Raw genomic sequence first — 17,957 nt, forward strand, 5'->3', positions numbered from 1 at the left:
GTAGATATTTCCATTTTCAAGCAGATACCGGTGTATATACTTCCCTGTTCAAACAGATAGCGGTGTAGGTATTTCCATGTTCATACAGATAGTGCTATAGATATTTCCATGTTCATACAGATAGCGGTGTAGCTATTTCCATGTTCATACAGATAGTGGTGTGGATATTTCCATGTTCATAGAGATAGTGGTGTAGATATTTCCATGTTTATACAGGTAGCGGTGTAGGTATTTCCATGTTTATAGAGATAGCGGTGAAGATGTATGCATGTTTACACAGATAGCGGTGTAGATATTTTCATGTTCATCCAGATGGCTGTGTAGATATTTCCATGTTCATACAGATAGCGGTGTAGATATTTCCATGTTCATCCAGATGGCTGTGTAGATATATCCATGTTCATACAGATGGCGGTGAAGATATTTCCATGTTCATACAGATAGCGGTGTAGATATTTCCTTGTTCATAGAGATAGCGGTGTAGATATTTCCATGTTCATACAGATAGCGGTGTATGTATATCCATGTTCATACAGATAGCGGTGTAGATATTTCCATGTTCATCCTGATGGCTGTGTACATATTTCCATGTTCATACAGATAGCGGTGTAGATATTTCCATGTTCATGCAGATAGCGGTGTAGATATTTCCATGTTCATCCAGATGGCTGTGTACATATATCCATGTTCATACAGATGGCGGTGAAGATATTTCCATGTTCATACAGATGGCGTTGTAGATATTTCCATGTTCATACAGATAGCGGTGTAGATATTTCCATGTTTATACAGATAGCAGCGTAGATATCTCCTTCTTAATACAGACGGTAGTGTAGATATTTATATGTTCATACAGATGGCGGTGCAGATATTTCCATTTTCATACAGATGGCGGTGTAGATATTTCCATGTTTATAGAGATAGCGGTGTAGTTATTTCCATATGCAAAGAGATAGCTGCGTAGATATTTCCATGTATATGCAGATAGCTGTGTAGATATTTCCATTTTCATGCAGATAGCGGTGTAGATATTTCCATGTTCAAACAGATAGCGGTGTAGATATTTCCATGTTCATACAGATAGCGGTGTGGATATTTCCATGTTTGTACAGATAGCGGTGAAGATGTATGCATGTTTACACAGATAGCGGTGTAGATATTTCCATGTTCATACAGATAGCTGTGTAGATATTTCCATGTTCATCCAGACGGCTGTGTAGATATATCCATGTTCCTACAGAAGGCGGTGAAGATATTTCCATGTTCATACAGATGGCGGTGTAGATATTTCCATGTTCATACATATAGCGGGGCTGATATTTCCATGTTTGTACATGTAGCGGTGTAGATATTTCCATGTTTATACAGATAGCGGTGCAGATATTTCCATGTTTATACACATAGCGGTGTAGATATTTCCATGTTCATACAGATAGCGGTGTATGTATTTCCATGTTCATAAAGATAGCTGTGTAGATATTTCCATTTTCATGCAGATAGCGGTGAATATGTTTCCCTGTTCAAACAGTTAGCGGTGTAGATATTTCCATGTTCATAAAGATAGCGGTGTAGATATTTCCATGTTTATACAGATAGTGGTGAAGTTGTATGCATGTTTACACAGTTAGCGGTGTAGATATTTCCACATTCATCCAGATGGCTGTGTAGATATATCCATGTTCATACAGATGGCGGTGTAGACATTTCCATCTTCATACAGATAGCGGTGCAGATATTGCCATGTTCATCCAGATGGCTGTGTAGATATATCAATGTTCATACAGATGGCGGTGAAGATATTTCCATGTTTATACAGATAGCGGTGAAGTTGTATGCATGTTTACACAGATAGCGGTGTAGATATTTCCACGTTCATCCAGATGGCTGTGTAGATATATCCATGTTCATACAGATGGCGGTGAAGATATTTCCATGTTCATACAGATAGCGGTGTAGATATCTCCATCTTAATACAGATGGCGGTGTAGATATTTATATGTTCATACAGATGGCTGTGCAGATATTTCCATGTTCATACGGATGGCGGTGAAGATATTTCCAGGTTCATACGGATGGCGGTGTAGAAACTTCCATGTTCATACTGATAGCGGTTCTGATAGTTCCATGTTTATACAGGTAGCGGTGTAGATATTTCCATGTTTATACAGATAGCAGTGTAGATATTTCCATGTTTATACACATAGCGGTGTAGATATTTCCATGTCTATACAGATAGCGGTGTAGATATTTCCATGTTTATGTAGATAGTGGTGTAGATATCTCCATCTTAATACACATGGCGGTGTAGATATTAATATGTTCATACAGATGGCGGTGCAGATATTTCCATGTTCATACAGATGGCGGTGCAGATATTCCCATGTTAATACAGATGGCGGTGTAGATATTTCCATGGTCATACAGATAGCGGTGTAGTTTTTTCCATGTGTAAAGAGATAGCTGTGTAGATATTTCCATGTATATGCAGATAGCTGTGTAGATATTTCCATTTTCATGCAGATAGCGGTGTATATATTTCCATGTTCAAACAGATAGCGGTGTAGATATTTCCATGTTTATACAGATATCGGTGAAGATGGATGCATGTCTACACAGATAGCAGTGTAGATATTTCCATGTTCATCCAGATGGCTGTGTAGATATATCCATGTTCATACAGATATCGGTGTAGATATTTCCATGTTCATACAGATAGCGGTGTAGATATTTCCATGTTCATCCAGATGGCTGTGTAGATATATCCATGTTCATACAGATAGCGTTGTAGATATTTCCATGTTCATACAGATAGTGGTGTAGATATTTCCATGTTCATAAAGATAGCGGTGTAGCTATTTCCATGTTCATACAGATAGCGGTGTAGATATTTCCATGTTCAAGGAGATAGCGGTGTAGATATTTCCATGTTCATACAGATAGCTGTGCTGATATTTCCATATTTATACAGGTAGCGGTGTAGATATTTCCATGTTTATACAGATAGTGGTGTAGATATTTCCATGTTTATAGAGATAGCGGTGTAGATATTTCCATTTGTAAAGAGATAGCTGTGTGGATATTCCCATGTATATGCAGATAGCTGTGTAGATATTTCCATTTTCAAGCAGATACCGGTGTATATACTTCCCTGTTCAAACAGATAGCGGTGTAGATATTTCCATGTTCATACAGATAGTGCTATAGATATTTCCATGTTCATACAGATAGCGGTGTAGCTATTTCCATGTTCATACAGATAGTGGTGTGGATATTTCCATGTTCATAGAGATAGTGGTGTAGATATTTCCATGTTTATACAGGTAGCGGTGTAGGTATTTCCATGTTTATAGAGATAGCGGTGAAGATGTATGCATGTTTACACAGATAGCGGTGTAGATATTTTCATGTTCATCCAGATGGCTGTGTAGATATTTCCATGTTCATACAGATAGCGGTGTAGATATTTCCATGTTCATCCAGATGGCTGTGTAGATATATCCATGTTCATACAGATGGCGGTGAAGATATTTCCATGTTCATACAGATAGCGGTGTAGATATTTCCTTGTTCATAGAGATAGCGGTGTAGATATTTCCATGTTCATACAGATAGCGGTGTATGTATATCCATGTTCATACAGATAGCGGTGTAGATATTTCCATGTTCATCCTGATGGCTGTGTACATATTTCCATGTTCATACAGATAGCGGTGTAGATATTTCCATGTTCATGCAGATAGCGGTGTAGATATTTCCATGTTCATCCAGATGTCTGTGTACATATATCCATGTTCATACAGATGGCGGTGAAGATATTTCCATGTTCATACAGATGGGGTTGTAGATATTTCCATGTTCATACAGATACCCGTACAGATATTGCCATGTTCATACCGATAGCGGTGCTGATACTTCCATGTTTATACAGGTAGCGGTGTACATATTTCTGTGTTTATACAGGTAGCGGTGTAGATATTTCCATGTTTATACAGATAGCAGCGTAGATATCTCCTTCTTAATACAGACGGTAGTGTAGATATTTATACGTTCATACAGATGGCGGTGCAGATATTTCCGTTTTCATGCAGATGGCGGTGTAGATATTTCCATGTTTATAGAGATAGCGGTGTAGTTATTTCCATGTGCAAAGAGATAGCTGCGTAGATATTTCCATGTATATGCAGATAGCTGTGTACATATTTCCATTTTCATGCAGATAGCGGTGTAGATATTTCCATGTTCAAACAGATAGCGGTGTAGATATTTCCATGTTCATACAGATAGTGGTGTGGATATTTCCATGTTTGTACAGATAGCGGTGAAGATGTATGCATGTTTACACAGATAGCGGTGTAGATATTTCCAAGTTCATACAGATAGCTGTGTAGATATTTCCATGTTCATCCAGACGGCTGTGTAGATATATCCATGTTCCTACAGAAGGCGGTGAAGATATTTCCATGTTCATACAGATGGCGGTGTAGATATTTCCATGTTCATACAGATAGCGGGGCTGATATTTCAATGTTTGTACATGTAGCGGTGTAGATATTTCCATGTTTATACAGATAGCCGTGTAGATATTTCCATGTTTATACACATAGCGGTGTAGATATTTCCATGTTCATACAGATAGCGGTGTATGTATTTCCATGTTCATAAAGATAGCGGTGTAGATATTTCCATTTTCATGCAGATAGCGGTGTATATGTTTCCCTGTTCAAACAGTTAGCGGTGTAGATATTTCCATGTTCATAAAGATAGCGGTGTAGATATTTCCATGTTTATACAGATAGTGGTGAAGTTGTATGCATGTTTACACAGTTAGCGGTGTAGATATTTCCACATTCATCCAGATGGCTGTGTAGATATATCCATGTTCATACAGATGGCGGTGTAGACATTTCCATCTTCATACAGATAGCGGTGCAGATATTGCCATGTTCATCCAGATGGCTGTGTAGATATATCAATGTTCATACAGATGGCGGTGAAGATATTTCCATGTTTATACAGATAGCGCTGAAGTTGTATGCATGTTTACACAGATAGCGGTGTAGATATTTCCACGTTCATCCAGATGGCTGTGTAGATATATCAATGTTCATACAGATGGCGGTGAAGATATTTCCATGTTCATACAGATAGCGGTGTAGATATGTCCATCTTAATACAGATGGCGGTGTAGATATTTATATGTTCATACAGATGGCTGTGCAGATATTTCCATGTTCATACGGATGGCGGTGAAGATATTTCCAGGTTCATACGGATGGCGGTGTAGAAACTTCCATGTTCATACTGATAGCGGTTCTGATATTTCCATGTTTATACAGGTAGCGGTGTAGATATTTCCATGTTTATACAGATAGCAGTGAAGATATTTCAATGTTTATACACATAGCGGTGTAGATATTTCCATGTCTATACAGATAGCGGTGTAGATATCTCCATGTTTATGCAGATAGTGGTGTAGATATCTCCATCTTAATACACATGGCGGTGTAGATATTTATATGTTCATACAGATGGCGGTGCAGATATTTCCATGTTCATACAGATGGCGGTGCAGATATTCCCATGTTAATACAGATGGCGGTGTAGATATTTCCATGGTCATACAGATAGCGGTGTAGTTTTTTCCATGTGTAAAGAGATAGCTGTGTAGATATTTCCATGTATATGCAGATAGCTGTGTAGATATTTCCATTTTCATGCAGATAGCGGTGTATATATTTCCATGTTCAAACAGATAGCGGTGTAGATATTTCCATGTTTATACAGATATCGGTGAAGATGTATGCATGTCTACACAGATAGCAGTGTAGATATTTCCATGTTCATCCAGATGGCTGTGTAGATATATCCATGTTCATACAGATATCGGTGTAGATATTTCCATGTTCATACAGATAGCGGTGTAGATATTTCCATGTTCATCCAGATGGCTGTGTAGATATATCCATGTTCATACAGATAGCGTTGTAGATATTTCCATGTTCATACAGATAGTGGTGTAGATATTTCCATGTTCATAAAGATAGCGGTGTAGCTATTTCCATGTTCATACAGATAGCGGTGTAGATATTTCCATGTTCAAGGAGATAGCGGTGTAGATATTTCCATGTTCATACAGATAGCTGTGCTGATATTTCCATATTTATACAGGTAGCGGTGTAGATATTTCCATGTTTATACAGATAGTGGTGTAGATATTTCCATGTTTATAGAGATAGCGGTGTAGATATTTCCATGTGTAAAGAGATAGCTGTGTAGATATTTCCATGTATATGCAGATAGATGTGTAGATATTTCCATGTATATGCAGATATCTGTGTAGATATTTACATTTTAATGCAGATAGCAGTGTAGATATTTCCATGTTCATACAGATAGCGGTGTAGATATTTCCATGTTTATACAGATAGCGGTGAAGATGTATGCATGTTTACACAGATAGCGGTGTAGATATTTCTATGTTCATACAGATAGCGGTGTAGATATTTCCATGTTCATCCAGATGGCTGTGTAGACATATCCATTTTCATACAGATGGCGTTGAAATTATTTCCATGTTCATACAGATAGCGGTGTAGATATTTCCATGTTCATACAGATAGCGGTGGAGATATTTCCGTGTTCATACCGATAGCGGTGCTGATATTTCCATGTTTATACAGGTAGCGATGTAGATATTTCCATGATTGTACAGATAGCGGTGTAGATATTTCCATGTTTATACAGGTAGCGATGTAGATATTTCCATGATTGTACAGATAGCGGTGTAGATATTTCCATGTTTATACAGATAGCAGTGTAGATATTTCCATGTTTATTCAGATATCGGTGTAGATATCTCCTTCTTAATGCAGATGGCGGTGTAGATATTTATATGTTCATACAGATAGCGGTGTAGATATTTCCATGTTCTTCCAGATGGCTTTGTAGATATTTCCATGTTCATACAGATAGCGGTGCTGATATTTCCATATTTATACAGGTAGCGGTGTAGCTATTTCCATGTTCATACAGATAGTGGTGTGGATATTTCCATGTTCATAGAGATAGTGGTGTAGATATTTCCATGTTTATACAGGTAGCGGTGTAGGTATTTCCATGTTTATAGAGATAGCGGTGAAGATGTATGCATGTTTACACAGATAGCGGTGTAGATATTTTCATGTTCATCCAGATGGCTGTGTAGATATTTCCATGTTCATACAGATAGCGGTGTAGATATTTCCATGTTCATCCAGATGGCTGTGTAGATATATCCATGTTCATACAGATGGCGGTGAAGATATTTCCATGTTCATACAGATAGCGGTGTAGATATTTCCTTGTTCATAGAGATAGCGGTGTAGATATTTCCATGTTCATACAGATAGCGGTGTATGTATATCCATGTTCATACAGATAGCGGTGTAGATATTTCCATGTTCATCCTGATGGCTGTGTACATATTTCCATGTTCATACAGATAGCGGTGTAGATATTTCCATGTTCATGCAGATAGCGGTGTAGATATTTCCATGTTCATCCAGATGTCTGTGTACATATATCCATGTTCATACAGATGGCGGTGAAGATATTTCCATGTTCATACAGATGGGGTTGTAGATATTTCCATGTTCATACAGATACCCGTATAGATATTGCCATGTTCATACCGATAGCGGTGCTGATACTTCCATGTTTATACAGGTAGCGGTGTACATATTTCTGTGTTTATACAGGTAGCGGTGTAGATATTTCCATGTTTATACAGATAGCAGCGTAGATATCTCCTTCTTAATACAGACGGTAGTGTAGATATTTATACGTTCATACAGATGGCGGTGCAGATATTTCCGTTTTCATGCAGATGGCGGTGTAGATATTTCCATGTTTATAGAGATAGCGGTGTAGTTATTTCCATGTGCAAAGAGATAGCTGCGTAGATATTTCCATGTATATGCAGATAGCTGTGTAGATATTTCCATTTTCATGCAGATAGCGGTGTAGATATTTCCATGTTCAAACAGATAGCGGTGTAGATATTTCCATGTTCATACAGATAGCGGTGTGGATATTTCCATGTTTGTACAGATAGCGGTGAAGATGTATGCATGTTTACACAGATAGCGGTGTAGATATTTCCAAGTTCATACAGATAGCTGTGTAGATATTTCCATGTTCATCCAGACGGCTGTGTAGATATATCCATGTTCCTACAGAAGGCGGTGAAGATATTTCCATGTTCATACAGATGGCGGTGTAGATATTTCCATGTTCATACAGATAGCGGGGCTGATATTTCAATGTTTGTACATGTAGCGGTGTAGATATTTCCATGTTTATACAGATAGCCGTGTAGATATTTCCATGTTTATACACATAGCGGTGTAGATATTTCCATGTTCATACAGATAGCGGTGTATGTATTTCCATGTTCATAAAGATAGCGGTGTAGATATTTCCATTTTCATGCAGATAGCGGTGTATATGTTTCCCTGTTCAAACAGTTAGCGGTGTAGATATTTCCATGTTCATAAAGATAGCGGTGTAGATATTTCCATGTTTATACAGATAGTGGTGAAGTTGTATGCATGTTTACACAGTTAGCGGTGTAGATATTTCCACATTCATCCAGATGGCTGTGTAGATATATCCATGTTCATACAGATGGCGGTGTAGACATTTCCATCTTCATACAGATAGCGGTGCAGATATTGCCATGTTCATCCAGATGGCTGTGTAGATATATCAATGTTCATACAGATGGCGGTGAAGATATTTCCATGTTTATACAGATAGCGGTGAAGTTGTATGCATGTTTACACAGATAGCGGTGTAGATATTTCCACGTTCATCCAGATGGCTGTGTAGATATATCAATGTTCATACAGATGGCGGTGAAGATATTTCCATGTTCATACAGATAGCGGTGTAGATATGTCCATCTTAATACAGATGGCGGTGTAGATATTTATATGTTCATACAGATGGCTGTGCAGATATTTCCATGTTCATACGGATGGCGGTGAAGATATTTCCAGGTTCATACGGATGGCGGTGTAGAAACTTCCATGTTCATACTGATAGCGGTTCTGATATTTCCATGTTTATACAGGTAGCGGTGTAGATATTTCCATGTTTATACAGATAGCAGTGAAGATATTTCCATGTTTATACACATAGCGGTGTAGATATTTCCATGTCTATACAGATAGCGGTGTAGATATCTCCATGTTTATGCAGATAGTGGTGTAGATATCTCCATCTTAATACACATGGCGGTGTAGATATTTATATGTTCATACAGATGGCGGTGCAGATATTTCCATGTTCATACAGATGGCGGTGCAGATATTCCCATGTTAATACAGATGGCGGTGTAGATATTTCCATGGTCATACAGATAGCGGTGTAGTTTTTTCCATGTGTAAAGAGATAGCTGTGTAGATATTTCCATGTATATGCAGATAGCTGTGTAGATATTTCCATTTTCATGCAGATAGCGGTGTATATATTTCCATGTTCAAACAGATAGCGGTGTAGATATTTCCATGTTTATACAGATATCGGTGAAGATGTATGCATGTCTACACAGATAGCAGTGTAGATATTTCCATGTTCATCCAGATGGCTGTGTAGATATATCCATGTTCATACAGATATCGGTGTAGATATTTCCATGTTCATACAGATAGCGGTGTAGATATTTCCATGTTCATCCAGATGGCTGTGTAGATATATCCATGTTCATACAGATAGCGTTGTAGATATTTCCATGTTCATACAGATAGTGGTGTAGATATTTCCATGTTCATAAAGATAGCGGTGTAGCTATTTCCATGTTCATACAGATAGCGGTGTAGATATTTCCATGTTCAAGGAGATAGCGGTGTAGATATTTCCATGTTCATACAGATAGCTGTGCTGATATTTCCATATTTATACAGGTAGCGGTGTAGATATTTCCATGTTTATACAGATAGTGGTGTAGATATTTCCATGTTTATAGAGATAGCGGTGTAGATATTTCCATGTGTAAAGAGATAGCTGTGTAGATATTTCCATGTATATGCAGATAGATGTGTAGATATTTCCATGTATATGCAGATATCTGTGTAGATATTTACATTTTCATGCAGATAGCAGTGTAGATATTTCCATGTTCATACAGATAGCGGTGTAGATATTTCCATGTTTATACAGATAGCGGTGAAGATGTATGCATGTTTACACAGATAGCGGTGTAGATATTTCTATGTTCATACAGATAGCGGTGTAGATATTTCCATGTTCATCCAGATGGCTGTGTAGACATATCCATTTTCATACAGATGGCGTTGAAATTATTTCCATGTTCATACAGATAGCGGTGTAGATATTTCCATGTTCATACAGATAGCGGTGGAGATATTTCCGTGTTCATACCGATAGCGGTGCTGATATTTCCATGTTTATACAGGTAGCGATGTAGATATTTCCATGATTGTACAGATAGCGGTGTAGATATTTCCATGTTTATACAGATAGCAGTGTGGATATTTCCATGTTTATACAGATATCGGTGTAGATATCTCCTTCTTAATGCAGATGGCGGTGTAGATATTTATATGTTCATACAGATGGCGGTGCAGTTATTTCCATGTTCATACAGATGGCGGTGTAGATATTTCCATGTTCATACAGATAGCGTTGTAGTTATTTCCATGTGTAAAGAGATAGCTGTGTAGATATTCCCATGTATATTCAGATAGCTGTGTAGATATTTCCATTTTCATGCAGATAGCGGTGTATATATTTCCCTGTTCAAACAGATAGCGGTTTAGATATTTCCATGTTCATACAGATAGTGGTGTAGATATTTCCATGTTCATACAGATAGCGGTGTAGCTATTTCCATGTTCATACAGATAGCGGTGTGGATATTTCCATGTTCATAGAGATAGCAGTGTAGATATTTCCATGTTCATACAGATAGCGGTGCTGATATTTCCATGTTTATACAGGTAGCAGTGTAGATATTTCCATGTTTATACAGATAGCGTTGAAGATGTATGCATGTTTACACATATAGCGGTGTAGATATTTTCATGTTCATCCAGATGGCTGTGTAGATATTTCCATGTTCATACAGATAGCGGTGTAGATATTTCCATGTTCATTAATATGGCGGTGTAGATATATCCATGTTCATACAGATGGCAGTGAAGATATTTCCATGTTCATACAGATAGCGGTGTAGATATTTCCATGTTCATACAGATAGCGGTGTAGATATTTCCGTGTTCATACCGATAGCGGTGCTGATATTTCCATGTTTATACAGGTAGCGGTGTAGATATTTCCATGTTTATACAGATAGCGGTGTAGATATTTCCATCTTCATACAGGTAGCGGTATAGATATTTCCATGTTTATACAGATAGCGGTGTAGATATATCCTTCTTCATACAGTTGGCGGTGTAGATATTTATATGTTCATTCAGATGGCGGTGCGGATATTTCCATGTTCATACAGATGGCGGTGTAGATATTTCCATGTTTATAGAGATAGCGGTGTAGTTATTTCCATGTGTAAAGAGATAGCTGTGTAGATTTTTCCATGTATATGCAGATAGCTGTGTAGATATTTCCATTTTCATGCAGATAGCGGTGTAGATATTTCCATGTTAAAACAGATAGCGGTGTAGATATTTCCATGTTTATACACATAGCGGTGAAGATGTATGCATGTTTACACAGATAGCGGTGTAGATATTTCCATGTTCATCCAGATGGCTGTGTAGATATATCCATGTTAATACAGATGGCGGTGAAGATATGTCCATGTTCATACAGATAGTGGTGTAGATATTTCCATGTTCATACAGATAGCGGTGTAGCTATTTCCATGTTCATACAGATAGCGGTGTAGATATTTCCGTGTTCTTAGAGATAGCGGTGTAGATATTTACATGTTCATACAGATAGCGGTGCTGATATTTCCATGTTTATACAGGTAGCGGTGTAGATATTTCCATGTTCATCCAGATGGCTTTGTAGATATATCCATGTTCATACAGATGGCGGTGAAGATATTTCCATGTTCATACAGATAGCCGTATAGATATTGCCATGTTCATACCGATAGCGGTGTACATATTTCCGTGTTTATACAGATAGCGGTGTAGATATTTCCATGTTGATACAGATAGCGGTGTAGATATTTCCATGTTTATACAGATAGCGGTGTAGATATTTCCATGTTTATACAGATAGCGGTGTAGATATCTCCTTCTTCATACAGATTCCGGTGTAGATATTTATATGTTCATACAGATGGCGGTGCAGATATTTCCATGTTCATACAGATGGTGGTGTAGATATTTCCATGTTTATAGAGATAGCGGTGTAGTTATTTCCATGTGTAAAGAGATAGCTGTGTAGATATTTCCATGTATAAGCAGATAGCTGTGTAGATATTTCCGTTTTCATGTAGATAGCGGTGTATATATTTCCCTGTTCAAACAGTTAGTGGTGTAGATATTTCCATGTTCATAAAGATAGCGGTGTAGATATTTCCATGTTCATCCAGATGGCTGTGTAGATATATCCATGTTCATACAGATAGAGGTGTAGATATTTCCATGTTCATACAGATAGCGGTGCAGATATTTCCATGTTCATCCAGATGGCTGTGTAGATATATCCATGTTCATACTGATGGCGGTGAAGATATTTCAATGTTCATACAGATAGCGGTGCAGATATTTCCATGTTCATACAGATAGCGGTGTAGATATTTCCATGTTCATACAGATAGGGGTGTATGTATTTCCATGTTCATACAGATAGTGGTGTAGATATTTCCATTTTCATTCAGATAGTGGTGTATATATTTCCCTGTTCAAACAGTTAGCGGTGTAGATATTTCCATGTTCATAAAGATAGCGGTGTAGATATTTCCATGTTTATACAGATAGCGGTGAAGATGTATGCATGTTTTCACAGATATCGGTGTAGATATTTCCATGTTCATCCACATGGCTGAGTAGATATATCCATGTTCATACAGATGGCGGTGAAGATATTTCCATGTTCATACAGATAGCGGTGTAGATATTTCCATGTTCATACAGATAGCGGTGTAGATATTTCCATGTTCATACAGATAGCGGTGTATGTATTTCCATGTTCATACAGATAGCGGTGTAGATATTTCCATGTTCATACAGATAGCGGTGTAGATATTTCCATGTTCATACAGATAGCGGTGTATGTATTTCCATGTTCATACAGATAGCGGTGTAGATATTTCCATGTTCATCCTGATGGCTGTGTAGATATTTCCATGTTCATACAGATAGCGGTGTAAATATTTCCATGTTCATACAGATAGCGGTGTAGATCTTTCCATGTTCATCCAGATGGCTGTGTAGATATATCCATGTTCATACAGATGGCGGTGAAGATATTTCCATGTTCATACAGATGGCGTTGTAGATATTTCCATGTTCATACAGATAGCCTTGCAGATATTGCCATGTTCATACCGATAGCGGTGCTGATACTTCCATGTTTACACAGGTAGCGGTGTACATATTTCCGTGTTTATACAGGTAACGGTGTAGATATTTCCATGTTCATACAGATAGCGGTGTAGATATTTCCATGTTTATACAGATAGCGTTGTAGATATCTCCTTCTTCATACAGATGGCGGTGTAGATATTTATATGTTCATACAGATGGCGGACAGATAGCGGTGCTGATATTTCCATGTTTATACAGGTAGCAGTGTAGATATTTCCATGTTTATGGAGATAGCGGTGTAGATATTTCCATGTTTTTACACATAGCGGTGTAGATATTTCCATGTTTATAAAGATAGCGGTGTAGATATCTCCATCTTAATACAGATGGCGGTGTAGATATTTATATGTTCATACAGATGGCGGTGCAGATATTTCCATGTTCATACAGATGGCGGTGAAGATATTTCCATGTTCATACAGATGGCGGTGTAGATACTTCCATGTTCATACTGATAGTGGTGCTGATATTTCCATGTTTATACAGGTAGCGGTGTAGATATTTCCATGTTTATACAGATAGCGGTGTAGATATTACCATGTTTATACACATAGCGGTGTAGATATTTCCATGTTCATACAGATGGCGGTGGAGATATTTCCATGTTCATACAGATAGCGGTGTAGATATTTCCATTTGTAAAGAGATAGCTGTGTAAATATTCCCATGTATATGCAGATAGCTGTGTAGATATTTCCATTTTCAAGAAGATAGCGGTGTATATACTTCCCTGTTCAAACAGATAGCGGTGTAGATATTTCCATGTTCATACAGATAGTGCTGTAGATATTTCCATGTTCATACAGATAGCGATGTAGCTATTTCCATGTTCATACAGATAGCGGAGTGGATATTTCCATGTTCATAGAGATAGCGGTGTAGATATTTCCATGTTTATACAGGTAGCGGTGTAGATATTTCCATGTTTATACAGATAGCGGTGAAGATGTATGCATGTTTACACAGATAGCGGTGTAGATATTTTCATGTTCATCCAGATGGCTGTGTAGATATTTCCATGTTCATACAGATAGCGGTGTAGATATTTCCATGTTCATCCAGATGGCTGTGTAGATATATCCATGTTCATACAGATGGCGGTTAAGATATTTCCATGTTCATACAGATAGCGGTGCAGATATTTCCATGTTCAAAGAGATAGCGGTGTAGATATTTCCATGTTCATACAGATAGCAGTGTAGCTATTTCCATGTTCCTACAGATAGCGGTGTAGATATTTCCATGCTCATCCAGATGGCTGTGTAGATATATCCATGTTCATACAGATGGCGGTGAAGATATTTCCATATTCATACAGATAGCGGTGTAGATATATCCATGTTCATACAGATAGTGGTGTAGATATTTCCATGTTCATACAGATAGCGGTGCAGATATTTCCATGTTCATGCAGATAGCGGTGTATATATTTCCGTGTTCAAACAGTTAGCGTTTTAGATATTTCCATGTTCATAAAGATAGCGGTGTAGATATTTCCATGTTTATATAGATAGCGGTGAAGATGTATGCATGTTTACACAGATAGCGGTGTAGATATTTCCATGTTCATCCACATGGCTGTGTAGATATATCCATGTTCATACAGATGGCGGTGAAGATATTTCCATGTTCATACAGATAGCGGTGTAGATATTTCCATGTTCATACAGATAGCGGTGTAGATATTTCCATGTTCATACATATAGCGGTGTATGTATTTCCATGTTCATACATATAGCGGTGTAGACATTTCCATGTTCATCCAGATGGCTGTGTTGATATTTCCGTGTTCATGCAGATAGCAGTGTAGATATTTCCATGATCATACAGATAGCGGTGTAGATATTTCCATGTTCATCCAGATGGCTGTGTAGATATATCCATGTTCATACAGATGGCGGTGAAGATATTTCCATGTTCATACAGATAGCGGTGTAGATATTTCCATGTTCATACAGATAGCCGTGTAGATATTGCCATGTTCATTCCGATAGCGGTGTACATATTTCCGTGTTTATACAGATAGCGGTGTAGATATTTCCATGTTTATACAGGTATCGGTGAAGATATTTCCATGTTTATACAGATAGCGGTGTAGATATTTCCATGTTTATGCAGATAGTGGTGTAGATATCTCCAACTTAATACAGATGGCGGTGTATTTATATGTTCATACAGATGGCGGTGCAGGTATTTCCATGTTCATACAGATGGCGGTGTAGATATTTCCATGTTCATACAGATTGCGGTGTATTTTTTTCCATGTGTAAAGAGATAGCTGTGTAGATATTTCCACGTATAAGCAGATAGCTGTGTAGATATTTCCATTTTCATGCAGATAGCGGTGTATATATTTCCCTGTTCAAACAGTTAGCGGTGTAGATATTTCTATGTTCATAAAGATAGCGGTGTAGATATTTCCATGTTTATACAGATAGCGGTGAAGATGTATGCATGTTTACACAGATAGCGGTGTAGATATTTCCATGTTCATCCAGATGGCTGTGTAGATATATCCATGTTCATGCAGATAGCGGTGTAGATATTTCCATGTTCATACAGATAGCGGTGCAGATATTTCCATGTTCATCCAGATGGCTGTGTAGATATATCCATGTTCATACAGATGGCGGTGAAGGTATTTCCATGTTCATACATATAGCGGTGTAGATATTTCCATGTTCATACAGATAGCGGTGTAGATATTTCCATGTTCTTACAGATAGCGGTGTAAGTATTTCCATGTTCATACAGATAGCGGTGTAGATATTTCCATTTTTAAGCAGATAGCGGTGTATATATTTCCCTGTTCAAACAGTTAGCGGTGTAGATATTTCCTTGTTCATAAAGATAGCGGTGTAGATATTTCCATGTTCATACAGATAGCGGTGTATGTATTTCCATGTTCATACAGATAGTGGTGTAGATATTTCCATGTACATCCAGATGGCTGTGTAAATATTCCCATGTTCATACTGATGGCGGTGAAGATATTTCAATGTTCATACAGATAGCGGTGCAGATATTTCCATGTTCATACAGATAGCGGTGTAGATATTTCCATGTTCATACAGATAGGGGTGTATGTATTTCCATGTTCATACAGATAGTGGTGTAGATATTTCCATTTTCATTCAGATAGTGGTGTATATATTTCCCTGTTCAAACAGTTAGCAGTGTAGATATTTCCATGGTCATAAACATAGCGGTGTAGATATTTTCATGTTTATACAGATAGCGGTGAAGATGTATGCATGTTTTCACAGATATCGGTGTAGATATTTCCATGTTCATCCATATGGCTGTGTAGATATATCCATGTTCATACAGATGGCGGTGAAGATATTTCCATGTTTATACAGATAGCGGTGTAGATATTTCCATGTTCATACAGATAGCGGTGTATGTATTTCCATGTTCATACAGATAGCGGTGTAGATATTTCCATGTTCATCCTGATGGCTGTGTAGATATTTCCATGTTCATACAGATAGCGGTGTAAATATTTCCATGTTCATACAGATAGCGGTGTAGATCTTTCCATGTTCATCCAGATGGCTGTGTAGATATATCCATGTTCATACAGATGGCGGTGAAGATATTTCCATGTTCATACAGATGGCGTTGTAGATATTTCCATGTTCATACAGATAGCCTTGCAGATATTGCCATGTTCATACCGATAGCGGTGCTGATACTTCCATGTTTATACAGGTAGCGGTGTACATATTTCCGTGTTTATACAGGTAACGGTGTAGATATTTCCATGTTCATACAGATAGCGGTGTAGATATTTCCATGTTTATACAGATAGCGTTGTAGTTATCTCCTTCTTCATACAGATGGCGGTGTAGATATTTATATGTTCATACAGATGGCGGACAGATAGCGGTGCTGATATTTCCATGTTTATACAGGTAGCAGTGTAGATATTTCCATGTTTATGCAGATAGCGGTGTAGATATTTCCATGTTTATACACGTAGCGGTGTAGATATTTCCATGTTTATACAGATAGCGGTGTAGATATCTCCATCTTAATACAGATGGCGGTGTAGATATTTATATGTTCATACAGATGGCGGTGCAGATATTTCCATGTTCATACAGATGGCGGTGAAGATATTTCTATGTTCATACAGATGGCGGTGTAGATACTTCCATGTTCATACTGATAGTGGTGCTGATATTTCCATGTTTATACAGGTAGCGGTGTAGATATTTCCATGTTTATACAGATAGCGGTGTAGATATTACCATGTTTATACACATAGCGGTGTAGATATTTCCATGTTCATACAGATGGCGGTGTAGATATTTCCATGTTCATACAGATAGCGGTGTAGATATTTCCATTTGTAAAGAGATAGCTGTGTAGATATTCCCATGTATA

The sequence above is a fragment of the Gorilla gorilla genome, chromosome 22, assembly GCF_029281585.2.
Source record: "Gorilla gorilla gorilla isolate KB3781 chromosome 22, NHGRI_mGorGor1-v2.1_pri, whole genome shotgun sequence".
NCBI classification, from domain to species: Eukaryota; Metazoa; Chordata; class Mammalia; order Primates; family Hominidae; genus Gorilla; species Gorilla gorilla.